The sequence below is a fragment of the Canis lupus genome, chromosome 28 (genome assembly GCF_003254725.2).
Source record: "Canis lupus dingo isolate Sandy chromosome 28, ASM325472v2, whole genome shotgun sequence".
Classification (NCBI taxonomy): Eukaryota; Metazoa; Chordata; class Mammalia; order Carnivora; family Canidae; genus Canis; species Canis lupus.
Window position 1 is genome coordinate 34,510,864 of NC_064270.1, and position 15,216 is coordinate 34,526,079.

A 15,216-nucleotide genomic window follows, 5' to 3' on the forward strand; every position below is an offset into this window, starting at 1 on the left:
GGCCCCCTGTGATCTGCTCCGCTGCCCCGTCCCTGGGTCCTTGGTTATAGGGCAAAAGGCACAGGGGTCTCGTCCACATAATCCCAGAGCTGTGGCGTGCTGGCCGCCGTAAGCCACTTATCCGAGTCATCCTTCTGAAGAGGGAGCGATGTGCAGGATCTGAACATATGTGGCAGCACGCCGCTGATGCGCACAAGCATTTCACGCAGCCACTTATTTTTAAGGCGTCGTGTGCTATGTTTATACTCCACCGAAACACTGCCAAGGGAGTCCACAAAAAAACAAGTCCGCTGCGGCCGCTCTGGCGACTCGGGCCTCCTGCTCTTACAGAACGGACCATCACGGCACACTGCTTGCTATCTCGACTCAGAAGCAAAGGTCGTAAAATAAGTCATTTGAAATTATTTGAGTACTTTGTTTCAAAGAAGAAAAGGTCACAAGTGGCTTTTAACTGGAAATGCCAGTACCAGCCTGATGCTCCCCACCCTGCTGTGTGTGTGTGTGTGTGTGTGTGTGTGTGTGTGTGTGTGTGAGAGTGAGAGAGAGAGCTCACCTGCAACCCTGGTTCTCAGCAAGCAACCAAAGCGAAACTCTGCTGGGGAAGAACTGCCCATGCTCGTGCCCTGGAAGAGAAAGTTCTGGAGCCGATCCTGGCCTGTGATTCTATGCGGGGCAGTCATGCAGAAGGAGGATTGAGTGTATCCTGTGTGGGCAGAACCATGACCGAGGAGGGGGGAGGAAGCCCAAAGGGGATTTCGGGCGGATAAAGAAGTTTCTCACAGTCTAGTAAAGGCTGACCCTGGGGGTGTGAACCAGGCCCCTGCAGAGGGGGCCCTACCCCAATGCCCCCGCCCCACAACCTAGGACTTGGGAGCGTCCTCTCTCGGGCTGCATGCAGCCCCATCAGGAGACTCCCTCAGGGGCAGGGGTGCCAAAGGAAGCACACACTGTGTCCCATCTGTAGGTGCTTTTTTTTTTTTTTGTTCTAGAATCTTCTGGCCTCTCCAGGAGGCATGCCCAAGGGGACCCGCGGCCCTTAAAATCCTGAACTCTCACGGGATTCCTGCGGAGGCGAACAGCCGCGGTATGTATCATTTTATTTTCACTCAAAACATCCTTCCTGGGACCATCCCAACAAGCTGAGCATACTATTTTCAACTAAGGCCCTGGCATTGTCTAGGAATGTTTTCAGGACTAAGCAAATTGCTAAAGCAAACATCTTATTTTTGTCTGCAAGGACAGCCAAGCACTGTAACATTTCCAGATAGGAATTCCAGTGGAACTGCCCCCTCTGCTGGACCCGCCTGCACCAGACACTCTGTCCAGGGAAAAGGCTCTGGCTCCAGACCCCGGGGTGCGGGGCGCCCACACGTTGCTGGGGGTGGTTTCCACTTCAGGAAGAAGTGAAAGTGGGCGGTGCAGGGTTCCCTTCTCCCCGCTGCCAGCTCCAAGGCACAGCTGCGGTTTGAAACCACCACCGATTCTCAGCGGTGCTGCAGAGGACACACCCAGGCCTTACTGGAGGGACAGGACTCGGACAGGTGACACAGTGCCCGAGAAGCACAGGTCCTTTAGGAGCAAAGCAGTGAGGCCCCAAGTCCCGCCAAGCCAGGGACAACGGGGAGGTGGCAGTGGCAGTGCTCACCTGGGTTCCGGCACCCATCACTGCCAGGCCAGCGGCCCCAGGTGGCCACTACCACGACTGGTGGTGTCATTCCTGGGAGCAGCTGCAGCGGTGACCCTCTGGGGGGGGTGGGGAGGGAAGCCCCGGGGACAGTCTTCAAGCCTCGGACTGGGCAGGGACCTCCTCATCCTCCCCAGCGGTTTGGAAAACCAGTTAAGTTATCAGCATCATTTGAAATGAGAAAGCTGAGGCGGGCTCGGGGGGCACAGCAGGTGTGCTGTCTGGACGTGAACTCAAGCAGCGGCGGCATCTGGTCCCGGCCACACTAGTGGCGTCTGGACAGCAGCTCCACGGATGCGTTTCTCGGTTTCGTTTAGCGTTTTCAGTTTGTGGTTTTGCAGGGCCAGAACTAAGTGAACTTGCAACTGTCTGCAAAGGAAAAACGGGGCCTGGAGTCTACACCCTTCACCTCTAGGTAATCAGGAAGGTCACCCCGAACAAGAAAAAGGGAGTGGGTGGGCACAGGGGTGGCTCATAAAGGTCACAAAATTGTTGAATCTTCTTTAGGCACGATGATGCTATTGCTGCTGTATTTCTAAATGGAGTCTTTATCCTTCGGGAATCTACAGGGAAGGATTTACCCAGGCACCGAGGCGACAGCCAGGGTGTGCCCTACAAGAGCCTGGTGGGATGTGCGGGGGGTGCACACGCCATGAGAGAGGCCATCAGCTGCCGAGTGCCCGAGCTGGCTGACGGGGACGTGGGTGTTGAGCACGCAATTTTCTCTGCTTCTGTAGATTTGAAAATTTCTGTGTGCGTGTGTGTGTGTTTTAATGCTCCCCTTCTGTAGAATGGGGACGGTGTCATCTACTTCGCAGGCTGCTGTGGGCATCGCCAGCCCCGCTCCGGTGGATGTTGTTAGTGACGCGCTGCGTACCATGCAGCCTCCTGGCGGCCCCGAGGGGGACGGCGTGGACGCAGCTGTGCTCCGCGGAGGGTTCTGGGGTCCCACACGACAGCCGGGGACCCAAAGGGGGCCTCCCACAGCAGCACCGGGCATACACCACGCTGGCAGCAGCCCCTGCCTGGACTGGCACCACACAGACCCACGGCGGTGGAAGCAAGAAGAACAGTGAGCAAATGATCACATCACCCCTCTCCTTCCGAAGAGATCTGGAAAGCTAATTATGCGTTTCTCCCAGCACATCTTTATTTCTGATGTGGAACCAGCGAGGTGGATAGCTCTAGTGGGGAGAAACATCATACTTAAGAGAACTCCGGTAATTTGTTCATCCGTAAGCCACGGCGTGCAAGCATGCGTGGTGTGCACACGTCACGAGGCCCTTCGTGTGCCGATGGCGGTGACCGTCTGCTCTGAGCCTGGCTTCGGCCACGTGAGGAACCAGCAAGAGGGGACAGGGCACTGCGTGCCAGCAATGCCAATCCCCTCGCAGGCCTCACTGATCCTTCCTCGCTGCCGCAAAGCTACCACGCTCCTCTCGCCCTACACAAAAACCAGGGTAAAATTCTAGGCCTCTGGCTCTCCGCCAGGAGTTAACAATTAATTGCCACATAAAATTGCTGATTCCTACCAAATGAAGCTCTACGATTTATCAACTCACGGACGGCGCAAACTCAATAGTGCTTCAACTTCATCACCCGAGCTATTGCTGTGCTCGGGATCAGGGACAGCTTTATTGGGAATGAAAGTTTTGCCAATTCAGCCAGGTGGGACAAACTTCCAGAGGAAACAAAGGCATTAAGCAGACACACAGAGCTCCCCGCAGCTCTCATCCAAGATCTCAAGGCCAAGAGAGCGTCTGGAAGACAAAGGTTCCCTAAAACCAGGCCTGGGGTGGGGGCCCCAGGATGTTCACCTGCGGCAGAGTCCCATACCCCACTCTCAGGCCACGGCACCACGGTATGTACAGTTAGGGCACTGCTCTCCGACACCCCAAACTTTAGAGCCCACTGTAATTTAATTAACCAACCCTGCCATTCCTGTAGGAGCCCAGTTATTTAAAATGCATTAAAAAAAAAAAATCACTGCCAATTGCTTATTTTCATCCAGGGCAATGAATTTATAAATAGCTTGTATGGTGCTGCAATTATGGAATAAAACTCTGTGAAGGCCACATGTTACGGACAAGGGGCAGGCAGTGCCAGGCTTTCCAGGGCAGAAGACACCTTTGTGCTAGCGGGAGCCTTTCTGCCTGCGAGCCTGGGGATCCCGCCACTCCGGGGGTTGCTTTGGCTTCCGTCACCCTAATCCTGCGCTGTTGGACAGTGGTAGGTTGGTGTGTTTTTCTAATTTTAATCGAGCAGAGCACAAACAGGTAGGTTTCCTTCCTTCCGGTCTACACTCATCAGAGGGACAGGACAGGCAAGCACTTCTTCCAAACTCCCCAAACTCAGCCTTTTGGAGGAAAATCAACTTTGGGTGCATCCTGTGAAAAGAGTTCTCTCGACGCTAGACGTGAGCACTAGAGAGGCACTGATCCTTCAAAGCGTGGGAGCTCACGGGCACCTGGGTGGTGGCTCAGTCAGTTCAGTGTCTGACTCTTGGTTTTGGCTCAGGTCATGATCTCAGGGTCACGGGATTGAGCCCCGCATTGTGCTCAGTGAGGAGTGTGCTTGAGATTCTCTCTCTCCCTCTGCCCATCCCCCCTCCTACATGCATGTGCTCACTCTCTCCAATAAATAAAATCTTAAAAAGCAAAACAAGGTGGGAGCTCCAACCCTCACGGGAGGAGCATCCCAACTTAAACAGAGAACTTGAAACAAAAATCAGAAACTAGCTTCTTAAAAACCAGAAAAGGTATTAGTAGATCCAGCTGGCTGATTTTCCCCATTTCCGGCCACTCCAATTTGTCTGCTGTCGCCCTGGACCCCTCCCTGCCCCAGGAGTGAGGAAGTGGGGATGCAGCCTGAGGTCTGTGGTCAAGGTCACAGGAAGACAGAAAAAGAATGAAACCTTTCTGGTTTGGTGACTTAGCTCAAAGCCAGTTTTGTTCTTTTCTTCTTTCTTGGCCCAGTTCTGCATATTTAGGGCTTGGGTTTCAGGACTATCTCTACCTCACTGGTTTTACTACTTAATGAGCAGAGCCTATTCTCCAATGATTCTCTGAAATACTGCCCCCAGGTAACCACTCCAGCTTCGTGGAGAACATGAAAGCAGCCTGAGCTGGCAAGGAAATGTCCGGCACCAGCATATAGACAGCAGTCCCCGCTGGCCGGACAGGAACCCAACCCCATGTAAGCTGTGGGTCAGTCAGGAGGCTGCTGCTTCACGGAACACCCAGAGCTCTCACCAGCTCAGCTGTTGGCGGGGGGGGGGGGGCAGGCTCCTGTTAACACAGAATTCACAGAGAAAGCCATTCTCCCTGCCATGAGCTATGATCTGGAATGTTCTTTGACTTGGGGATCTGACCCTTCCAGAAAGGCCAAGCCCACATCAGAACCACAAATGGAAGGCCTGCAACTGTGGCACTCGGCTTGAGTGCAAAACCCAACAAGGCCCCGTTGGCATGACAACTCACTGGGCTGTACATTCAGAGTTTATATGCTTCTCCGCGGGTAGAAGAACACCTTTTTTTTTTTTTTTTTTTTTTTTTTTAAGTTTTTTTTTTAAGTTTTTTAACAACCCAGGGGAGGGTCAACAGTTTAATTCAACTTCTGTCTGGCTATTAAGTAACTCCAGTAAAATACTGTAGAGGAACTATGGCCATGAGGCCATTGGTCTCACCAGCTGTTCTCCCTAAAGCCCTAGGGGACTAGGGGGTTTGGGGCAGGGCAGCTGGGGAGAGTAGTGGCGTGGATCCGGTTAAAGGATGCTACACCAGTGATATGGCGGATCCACAACCCCTGTGCAAGGAGCCCCCACTCACCCTGGGTTTTCCTTCTGTGGGTCTCTTAGCTGGGAACTAAGTGGGGGGCCCAGAGAAAGTGGAAAGTCCCATTAGAGGAGGAGTCCACAGCACCCACACTGGCTGGATCTGGCCAGCCCCAGCAGAAATGGAATCCTACCAAGGCCTAAGACTAGATTAATCTTCATTCAACCTCCATTTGAAGACAGTGATGCTCATTTCCCTCTTCTAGGTATTTGGGTCATGTTTTGTAAGGTTGTTTTGTAGGCTTGTTTTGTAAGGTGGAAAAAAAAAAAAGAGGGGGGGTCATCATCCACCAGGCTCTGAACACCTGGCTGTCCAACGGCTGCACATTTAGCTACCCCTCTAGTGTACAATGGGCCAAAACCCCAACCCCAGCAGGTGAGTCATGCTCTGGAGGCAAGCAGAGCCACTGATAGGACAGTCTAAAAGCCTTCGGGTCAGAATGCTACGTCCTTCTCAATTGTTAGGTGCACGCATGGTGCTGGGTGGTGTCAGATGAAAAGGATGGGGAGCGGGGCTCCCTGCCTTTGGGGTACAGATGCCATGGAAAGGCACTGGAAGTAGCCAAGAAATGCAGACAACCTCATGTGACACCTCTTCTGTCCCGTGACTCCAGGTCTGAGTGCCGTGGAGAGCACCGGAGGTCTGCCACTTAGCTGGAGAGCCGTGTGACCTGTCACCTCAGCCCTCCACACCTTGGTCCCTTATCCATAAAAGCAACTACTGGGATTTTTAAGATGCAAGAGAGGAAGTGTCTAGCCCAGGGTGCCCTGTGTATGGCTCACGTACACCTCAGGATGACTGAGAGAGATCACACCACTCCTACACACTACACGCCATCCATAACCTGGTTTAATCCCGAGAGGACAACCAGACCCACAACAGAGGGATCACTCTGCAAAATACACGTATGTAGGCCTTGAAATTGTCAAAGCCAAGAAGGGCCGAAGGAGACAGGACGACCACATGTAATGTGGTATCTGGAGGGAATCGGGAACGGAAAAAAAAAACCCGAAAGGTGGACTTCGGTTAAGAATCCACACAGGTTCGGGATCCCTGGGTGGCGCAGGGGTTTGGCGCCTGCCTTCGGCCCAGGGCACGATCCTGGAGACCCAGGATAGAATCCCGCGTCAGGCTCCCGGTGCATGGAGCCTGCTTCTCCCTCTGCCTGTGTCTCTGCCTCTCTCTCTCTCTCTGTGTGTGACTATCATAAATAAATAAAAATTAAAAAAAAAAAAAAAAAAAGATTCCACACGGGTTCGTTAACTGCAACAGATGTAGTATACTAACATAAAATGTTAGTCATAGGGGACCTGGATGCGGAGTGAATGGGAACTCTATGCCACTTTCTCAACCTACCTGGAAATCGAAGTGTTCTAAAAAAACCTAATGGCCATAAAAAGAATTGCTTCTCTAAGTGCCATTTCCCAAACTTCTGGTCACCTCGACACTCGGCCCATTTTAGCTACCAAAACACGGTGCCATCTTCAAAAGTGATGTGCTTCAGCTAGGGCATAAGCTTGCCTTCCCCAACCTGGGTCACCAGGTTGCCGGCAAGGGCAGGGTCAGCCCCTGGGAGCTGGTGAGCTACAGGCCCCATAAAGGTCTGACTGGACCCAGTCGGGCCCTCCAAACTCCTTGGTGGGCATCACTGCCCACTTACGTTGCATCACTCCAGCAACATTAGAGGACACCTGCTACTGAAAATAACCAGGTATGGCTCACCTCGGCTGATGGGACCAACAAGAAACCAGAAAAGAAAGTGAGGAGAATGAGTCTCAAGGTCAATCCCATCACACGGCAGTAGCTCCCACCAACCGGGGATCTGGGGTGCTTTATGGCAGAGGCAGGATCCTGCCCCAGTGACCTTCCTTGGGTGTGAAGGACATATCTGTCCTCTCTACAAATATCCATGGAGCCCCTGCTCGATACCAACAAGCACCACAGAAGGGCTGTCCCCAAATTCAGGAATCTGAAATTTCACCTGCATTGCGAGCACACAAGTTATGTACAGAGTGAATAACAGAAACGAAAGGGAAAGTTATTCTTGTACTTTTAGAAACCTGCATCCCATTTTCCCTCAAAATAGTTAAGTTGTAAAAATCTGAGATGCAAAGAAAATGTTATTTACATTTTGGGTAACTAAGGTTTAGTGACTGATGAAAAGCAGAGTATTTCCTCCTAAAAGACAAGCTACAAGTTTCAATGGAACATGAAACACAGTTAAGAAGCAACTATTGGAAGGGTCAGGGATTCATCTGCAGACAGCACTGAAGATGTCCAGCATCCGGGGAGGGGGAGGGGGGAGGAGGAGGAGGAGGAGGAGGAAAGACCCCCCGAGAGCTTCAGTGCCCAGGCAGGGACAACTGTCCACGTTCCTCAGATTGGTTGTTCGCACACAGAGGCTGAGCTGGATTACCAGCGGCTGCCACACAGAAGGGTTTGGGAGCCACCGCTGTCGGGCCCCGAGTGCCTGGCCCCTGGAGAGGAGGAAGTGTAGGACTATTAGGGTTTGGGAGGGGTTTACTGTACCACCAACTCCCTTGTAACTTGGGGCCAGGCTTACTTGGCCCAGCAAGGGAGGACCAGGCCCTGGGCTTCTCCAATGGGGCTGCTTTGTTGTCTCTGCAATCCCAGGCCAGTCTCCCTCTGCATGATGCTTATATTCTCCTCTGGATTCCACTCCTTGACCTCAGATGATTCACTTCGTCTCTCTGATCCCCCAGAATGGAATGCAGGGACAGCCACAAAGGGCCCAGGTGGAGCAGGTGCCCACCATCCTCCCAACAACAGCCCCAGGGCCGGGCACTCCCAGCCCGACTGTGCTGTGACCCCCTACAGGGTCCCAACAATCAAGGTCCTTCTGCCAATGACACCGCACCTCACGGCACCCACATCATGGTTCTGGGAGGTTTTAAATTCCAAAATCAGAATCGGGTAAAGTCTAAACTATAAAACATCCTGAACAATGAGTTTCACCCAGCATGCACTTGCTCAAAGTTTCCATGTAGACAATTCTATTTTCCAGGACGAAATTCCTAAGCTGGGACATGGTCACTTCTGTTTGTTTTGCTATTTAATCAGGAAATGGGAGACTCCGCGGACCAAACCCCCTTTCCGATGGAGGCTCTCAGAGGAGAATCTTTTGTCATTTGCCTGCTCCTGACACCTCCCTGAAACTGAATATAAACCAGCGGTGGACGATCTCCTTTATTACAGTTTGTGCAGGCACACACCTGAAGGAATTGAATAATAAAGACGAAAAGTTACCCTCTCTATAGAAAACTATGGGCTTTAGTTGATAATAATGTATCAATTTTGGTTCGTTAATTACAATGATTAATGGAAGGAACAAATGTAGGGAAAACCATGTGCAGGGATGCGGGACACTTTCTACCATCCTCTCAATTTTTCTGTAAATCTAAACCTGTCCTAAAATGTAAATGTAAAATATATTGAAAAAAAATTAATCCTAGGGGAAAAGTGACCCGCTGTCCCTGACGCTGCATTCCTATAAGAAGAGATGCCCTGTTGGTGGCGAGTACCTGCCCCCACCCCTTGCTCTGTGTGTTCAAGTGATGTTCTGTCTGCATCCAGAGGCTTCTGTGGGCCTGTGGCTGCAACAGCCCACCCCCTGGAAGGCACCCACCTCCGCTGAGGGGTGGACAGGGCAGGCTCTGAGCCCAGGTGAGGGGGCCTGGGTGCGGGGCGGGAGCTCCATCAACCCATGGGCCTGCTGAGGGCAGCCAGTCCTTGGCACCAGACTCGAGAGGGCCAGCCATGGCTTCGGGGGGATGAATGGAAAAACGAGGATATAAATGTGAACGCCAGTGACGGAGGAAGTGGTAAAGGCCGCTAACAAATCGGTCGTTTGTGTAGTGAGCTCGAGCTGATGTGGAACAGGAAATTAATCCAACATGCTGAAGCCTCGCAATCCGATTCTTGGAACCAGGCAAGGGGGGCGGGGGGGAGCCCACTCCCCAAAGTGAAGTAAGACCAGAAACACAGCAGTAAAAACTCACGAGACTCAAATTAAAACAGACCTAACGGCCAGGACTGCGGGCCGGGGAGCCCGAGGACGGGACCAGGCGGCCCGCTTTTAAGGGCTCTTTGGAGAAGCAGGGCTCAGCAGAGCCAGGAGGGAAATAATGGCAAAATAAAATCCGTGACAGATTAGACGATAAATCTCCGAAACCAGAGCTAACAGTCCAATATTTTTCCAATAACTTCTCCCTCAATAAGAAAACGATCAGCAGAAAATCTCCTTCGTAGATACCCAGAAACGGTTACCACGCTGCCAAATGCTTCCAAAACAGACAGACACCGCACCTTTGCAAAGACGTCTACCAAATGCTGTGCCTTCGGAAACAGAGCGAGCAGGAAGCGGAGTCTGGCAATATTTACTGAGGACGATGAGCCAAACAGTCGGCTGCATACAGATGCAGAAGTCAGCGCATTTGGTGGAGACGGGCGGTCAGGACAGGCACCTTCCCTCCCCGCTCGGAGGGTGGCCGGCTGCGGGCCTGGACGTCCACACCCTGCACAAGCCCCTCGGGGCCTGGGTGCGAGTGTCCGTGGCCAGATCCCCAACCCCCCGACCAGAATCCAGCTGCGGCCCTATCTGTCCTGCGAGAAAATGCAAGCAGGCGGGGTGGGCAGAAGCAAAGATGCCAATCTCTGCGTCCACCGCACACCAGCCTTTCACTTGCAATCCTCGTGGGGTGTAGGGAGAGCAGCCCCCCCCCCTTTCCCAGCCCCCTCCGGCTGCCAAATGGGGCTGCTGGGAACCCCAAGTGACTGTCTGGACATCCCTGGAGGGACTCACAGAGCAGACTCACGGTTTTCATGGGGCCTGAAAACCCAAGGCCATACAGAAGCCAGTCACAGGTTCAGTAGATCCCCCTGGATATGGGCTTCGGGGCTATTTATCTTACAAGCAGGGCCCCAAAACATTATCAAAAACATTGATTACAGTTTTGGCAATCGTTACTTAAGCCACTACTTAAACCGTTGGATGCAATAAATAGAGCTAGGACAGAATGGTAAGCAGCTGAGATTCCACCTCCAGAGCCCAAGAACACTGTGTCAGAAAAAGAACACAGCCCCGGCAGTTCCAGAAGGGCTGGCCCAGCCCTCACATTCAAACCCTGCCTGATAAATCATCCTGAGGACTCCTTGCTGCTCTTCCCATCACAGGGACCACTGTGTCAAGCTTCTGCGAAGTCTGGTCCTTCCTAAATCTCTGTGTTGGAGGCAGCCACAAGGAAGCTCAAAACAAAGCATCTCATTTCTTCAACGGCTCCCACAGCTCTTTCAAATCGGCTCTTTACATAAAACGAAGCCATTAATGGCATCAGGAACCGTATTTTACGTGACATGTCAACTGCCTCGTTTCATACACTGGATATGCAATATGGTGACCAAGACGTATTTTCCTAGAAGAAAAATAAAATCAAGCTGCTTTTAGAATATAGGTTCATTAGGGTTTGACGTACCCAAGGGCTAGCACCTGAGCTTGCTGCTGGGTCCACGCACGGTGCGGACAGGTAGGTGACTGGAGACAACTGGGTGTATGTAGCCAGGGCCGGGTGCTGGGCTGGAGGCTGTGCTCACACACCCCACCCCCCACCCCCCCAGTTTACAAGTGCAAACAGCCTCAGGGAGCTTTCAGGGGCCTGCCTGAGAGATCAGGATTCCCGCAGGAGTCTCTCTCCTCTTCCTCAAACCTGTCCAACACCCCAGGATGCTGAGGGCCACACGAGCCACTTCAGGCTTTCTTAGCTTTAGCACTGCTGACATCTGGCTGGAGAATTCTTTATTGTGGGGAGCTGTTCTGTGCCTCGTATGTTTAATAGCATCCCTGACCTCTACCCACTAGAAGCCAGCAGCTTCCCTCACCTGAACAGAACAGAAAATATCTCTAGGCATTGCACGGGTCCCCTGGGTGGGGGTGCCAAGTCCTGGGTGGAGAGCTGCTGGGTGACCCTGGCCCCGGTCCTTCTCAGCAGGACATAGCACAGTAGTCAGCGAGCAACGCTGAGACCGAAGCCTGACACATGGTTCACGTGTGAATTCTCTGTGTGGCCAGAAGGACAAAACTTTCCCACCAAGCAGAAGTCTGGTCTAGTCCTTCCAGCCGGACCTCTCAGGAGAGGGTGGGATGAGTCCTCCTGGGTCAAAGAACCCCTTAGCACGGGTATGCAAGGCTGTAACAACCAAAGGCCCTTGGCACAGCATGGGGGTGGGGTGGGGGGATGCTGGGCCAGGATGGCACCTGCACAGAAATAAGGGAACATCTCCTAATTATCATTTTTAGACAAAAGGAAATTTTGGCCCCATGATCACTTGTCCTTAAAAAGCATTACATAAAAATCCACACGTGTATTTTTAATGTCAATCGTCTAGTGACATCTACTACTCTGCCAAACTCTTTGGCAAGGTGACGTTCTTTCTTTCCAACATAATCACTCTTTTTTTTTTCCCCCCAACATAATCACTCTTGAAAACAACTTCGCACTGTTCATAGGACTAAGGACATAGTCTATGAAACCCTCCCTTGCCCCAGACTCAGGAAAAGGACATCCTCTGCTGATGATTCTGGAGCCTGGAAGCCTTTCATGGGGTCAGCTTGTGTCACGCGTTACCGTGGGACAGTGGGCAAGGAGCTAGGGCTGGTCTCTGGGGGTTATGGTCTTGAGGCCGTGTCCACAATCTGGGAGAATGAGCTTTGATTCACACTGGCCAGCTGGTCTCAACTCCCCCTGCTTCTGCTCTTCACTCTCCCCTAAAAGCTAAGAAGGTAACCTCTCCCCCAAACATTTCCCTTCCAATGACTCACTACGAATCTTAAGGGAAAAGGCCATCTAGTCAATAATTCAAACCCACATTCCTCACGGTTAAGACACTTTTTCTATCTCTGGAAATAAGGCACACCTCCGGCCTCCATTGCTTCATCTAGAAAACCACCAGGGGCTTCCAGAAGCTTCCTTCCAACCTCACATACTGGGACCTTCTAAGCCTGAGCGCCACTTCATGATTCTGAATTAGAGAGAGAACATCAGTAGCTAGAAGACAAGCTTAAGGCACCGTGCTTTTTATTTTCCAATTTCTTACGATAATATACCATAGAACTCAGATCCTAGCAAAAAGTTGTTTTTCTTGCAGAGGTGGGTGCAATTTCAGGCTATCAAAGTCACAAGCCAAAGTGCCTGATGGCACAAACACATGAATTACACACCAGCGGTGCTGGGTGGTGGGCTCCACTGCAAATATGGTGCTCGCCACGCGGAATGTGATAGAACCACCCAAGAAGACAAGGGGTTCCATATAAACAATCAGCCACAGAGACCACGGAGACCATCCGGGGTCTTGCCAGCCATGACCCATCAAGAGGCCACAAAGCGCATGGTGAGCACCACCCTCTGGATACCCATGAAGCAGGACCAAGTGGACACCGTGAAACACGCTGCAGGGTGTTCCTTTCCGTCCTCCCATGATCTGCTCCTCAAAGCATCCCCGCGCAGCACGGCCCACCACCCTGGCCCTTCCTAAGTCTAAACTAGTTCGTGCCTCCATCACCCGGGCAGCTCGGCCTCCTCAACTGCAGGGCGGCCACCGCAGAGGTCTAACTGGATGGTCAGCGCTGGCCAAGGTGGGGAGGTCTCTCACCTGGGGATGGCCCGAGGCTACCAAGTCCCAAGTGCTCATCAACAGTAGGATGGGTACATAAGCCCGAGTACATTCATACAACGGAGTATTACACAGCAGCTGGCAAAACTGAACTGCCTTTCACACAACACAGACGAATGGCGCACACACAATGCAAGAAGGTACAAGCCATATGGTTCCGTTTTAAGTAAAAACAGGCAAAGGTAATCCAAGGTAAGTCCAAAGAGTACCTCTGAGGAGAGGGACACAGGGCGGGAGGCTCCCCCCAGAAGACTTCTGAGCTTGCCCTAGTGGGGGGTTCAACCGTGTATTTGCTGTGTAAACTCATCGAGCTGCACACTTCAGGTCTGTGCTCTGTTTGCATATCCTATTTTCATTAAAATTTTAAAAGATGGATAAAGCTGCCCAAAGTCTCACCACTCATTCCAGAGGCTCCCTCCTTCCCTGGGGCAACTTCCTTCTGGCTTCCTCTCCAAGCTCCAGATCCCCATCCCCCAGCACCAGACTTCCCACCATGGGGCCACGTCCCACCTCCCCATCCCAGATGGAGGATGAACGCAGGCACATGTGATCTAGACTGGACAGGACAGGACATACCTCGGGGGAACATGGCACAGGGCTCTTGGGTTCCAGCCCCACCTCCAAGGCCCCCTCGCCTTAAGTCCTTAGCAAAGCCATCCCACCTGGGTCAGCTCATGCACCACGAGCGAGCGGCTTAACCCAGAGACCCAGCCTCTCTTTCATGTCTGGAAGGTTCCATGCGTCCTGAGCAGGATGGCCACCCCCCCTGCTCCTTCCCTAGAGGCTGGCCAGGCTGCCCTTCCTCGCTCCCTCACCCCCAGTCCTTCCAGCTCCCTCTACCCCTCAGCAAAAGACACACATGGGTCTGAGAGCCTCAGCCTGTCCACAAAGCACAAGCTCACTTTTACGAGCCCTCCCACCCACTGGACGTAAGACACGCTGGGCGCAAAGGAACCGCCCGACACCCAGTGCCAGCCAGGTCGGCCCTGCCTTGCTTGAGCTGCTGGTGAGAGAAACCCAGACCGGGAGTTGTAGCAAGGGTTAGGAGTTTCAGATCCACGCAGGCCAGAGGCAGCTCATTTCTCAGGAACTGCCTACGGATTTCCAGATTTCTTCCCAGGAGAGTTAGAACGTCCAGAAAGGTTTCTTCCTTCCCAGACCCCCTCTTCATCCTTTCCCCTTTAAATTGCCACTTCTGCCAAGAATCATCCGTCTTGCTGCTTCCTGCTGCTCCATTAATTACAATAACAAGAAATAACCCCGCGGTGATGTCATCCAAACTTTTACTTCCTGTAGTGAAGGAACAGGTCAGCCCAACTGCTCGGAGGCCAGCTGCGTCACGCCTCCATTTTGGAAAGGAAGGGGAAAAAACCCCAAAATCCATGGCTGTTGCACTCCATGAAAGCTTTTATGTTTACAGAGGCACTCACCCCAAAGGTTTTATAAGTTAAATAAAAATAAAGTGTGTGTCAGGCACCGCTACCACCAAAATGTAGCTATTGTGAGGGGGAAACAAGCCACCGATTGTGTAAAGCCGTGAATGTAGGTTTATATGCATAAAGAAAAGCCACATTTTCAAGACACACGGAATGATGTAGGGTACAAAGGACACCCAGTGTTTCTATAGCATGTGTGAGCTGACACGAGGTGGAATTTGTTGTTTCTGACCTCTGCGGGGATACTGAGGCACCTGTGGGTGCCACGGACACATGTGGGAAAGGACAGCTCCCCCCCACCTTCTGTGTGTTCAGAGTGACGGAGGTGGAGGTGGAGCAGAAAGTACCCCCCACCCCCACCCAGGTCCACGGGCTCGCAGGACAGGTACTCGTGTCCTTCCCAAGACCCAGAGGCCAACACTGGTAGGCACTTTTCATTCTCTGAAGGGATCAAACAATGAAGCTGTGTTGGGATTTCCAACAAAAAGGCTCTCTGGGGGACAAATGGGAGGAGCCTCCTGGGAAGGAAGGGGATGCGGGTCAGCTGCAGACGTCACCTATCAAATAGCCAAACCTG

General features: G+C 52.3%; 1 protein-coding gene and 1 long non-coding RNA gene across 18 annotated transcripts in view; one reads left to right on the plus strand and one right to left on the minus strand.

The window, feature by feature from the left end:
• Positions 1-15,216, minus strand: part of CTBP2 (C-terminal binding protein 2) — a 156,968-nt gene that overhangs the window by 64,169 nt on the left and 77,583 nt on the right. The gene's annotated exons all lie outside the window — the stretch shown is intronic.
• LOC112672479 (uncharacterized) lies at positions 253-3,669 on the plus strand. Its single transcript, XR_004810363.2, has 3 exons — positions 253-378; positions 990-1,084; positions 1,446-3,669. It is a non-coding gene; the product is annotated as an uncharacterized LOC112672479 (long non-coding RNA).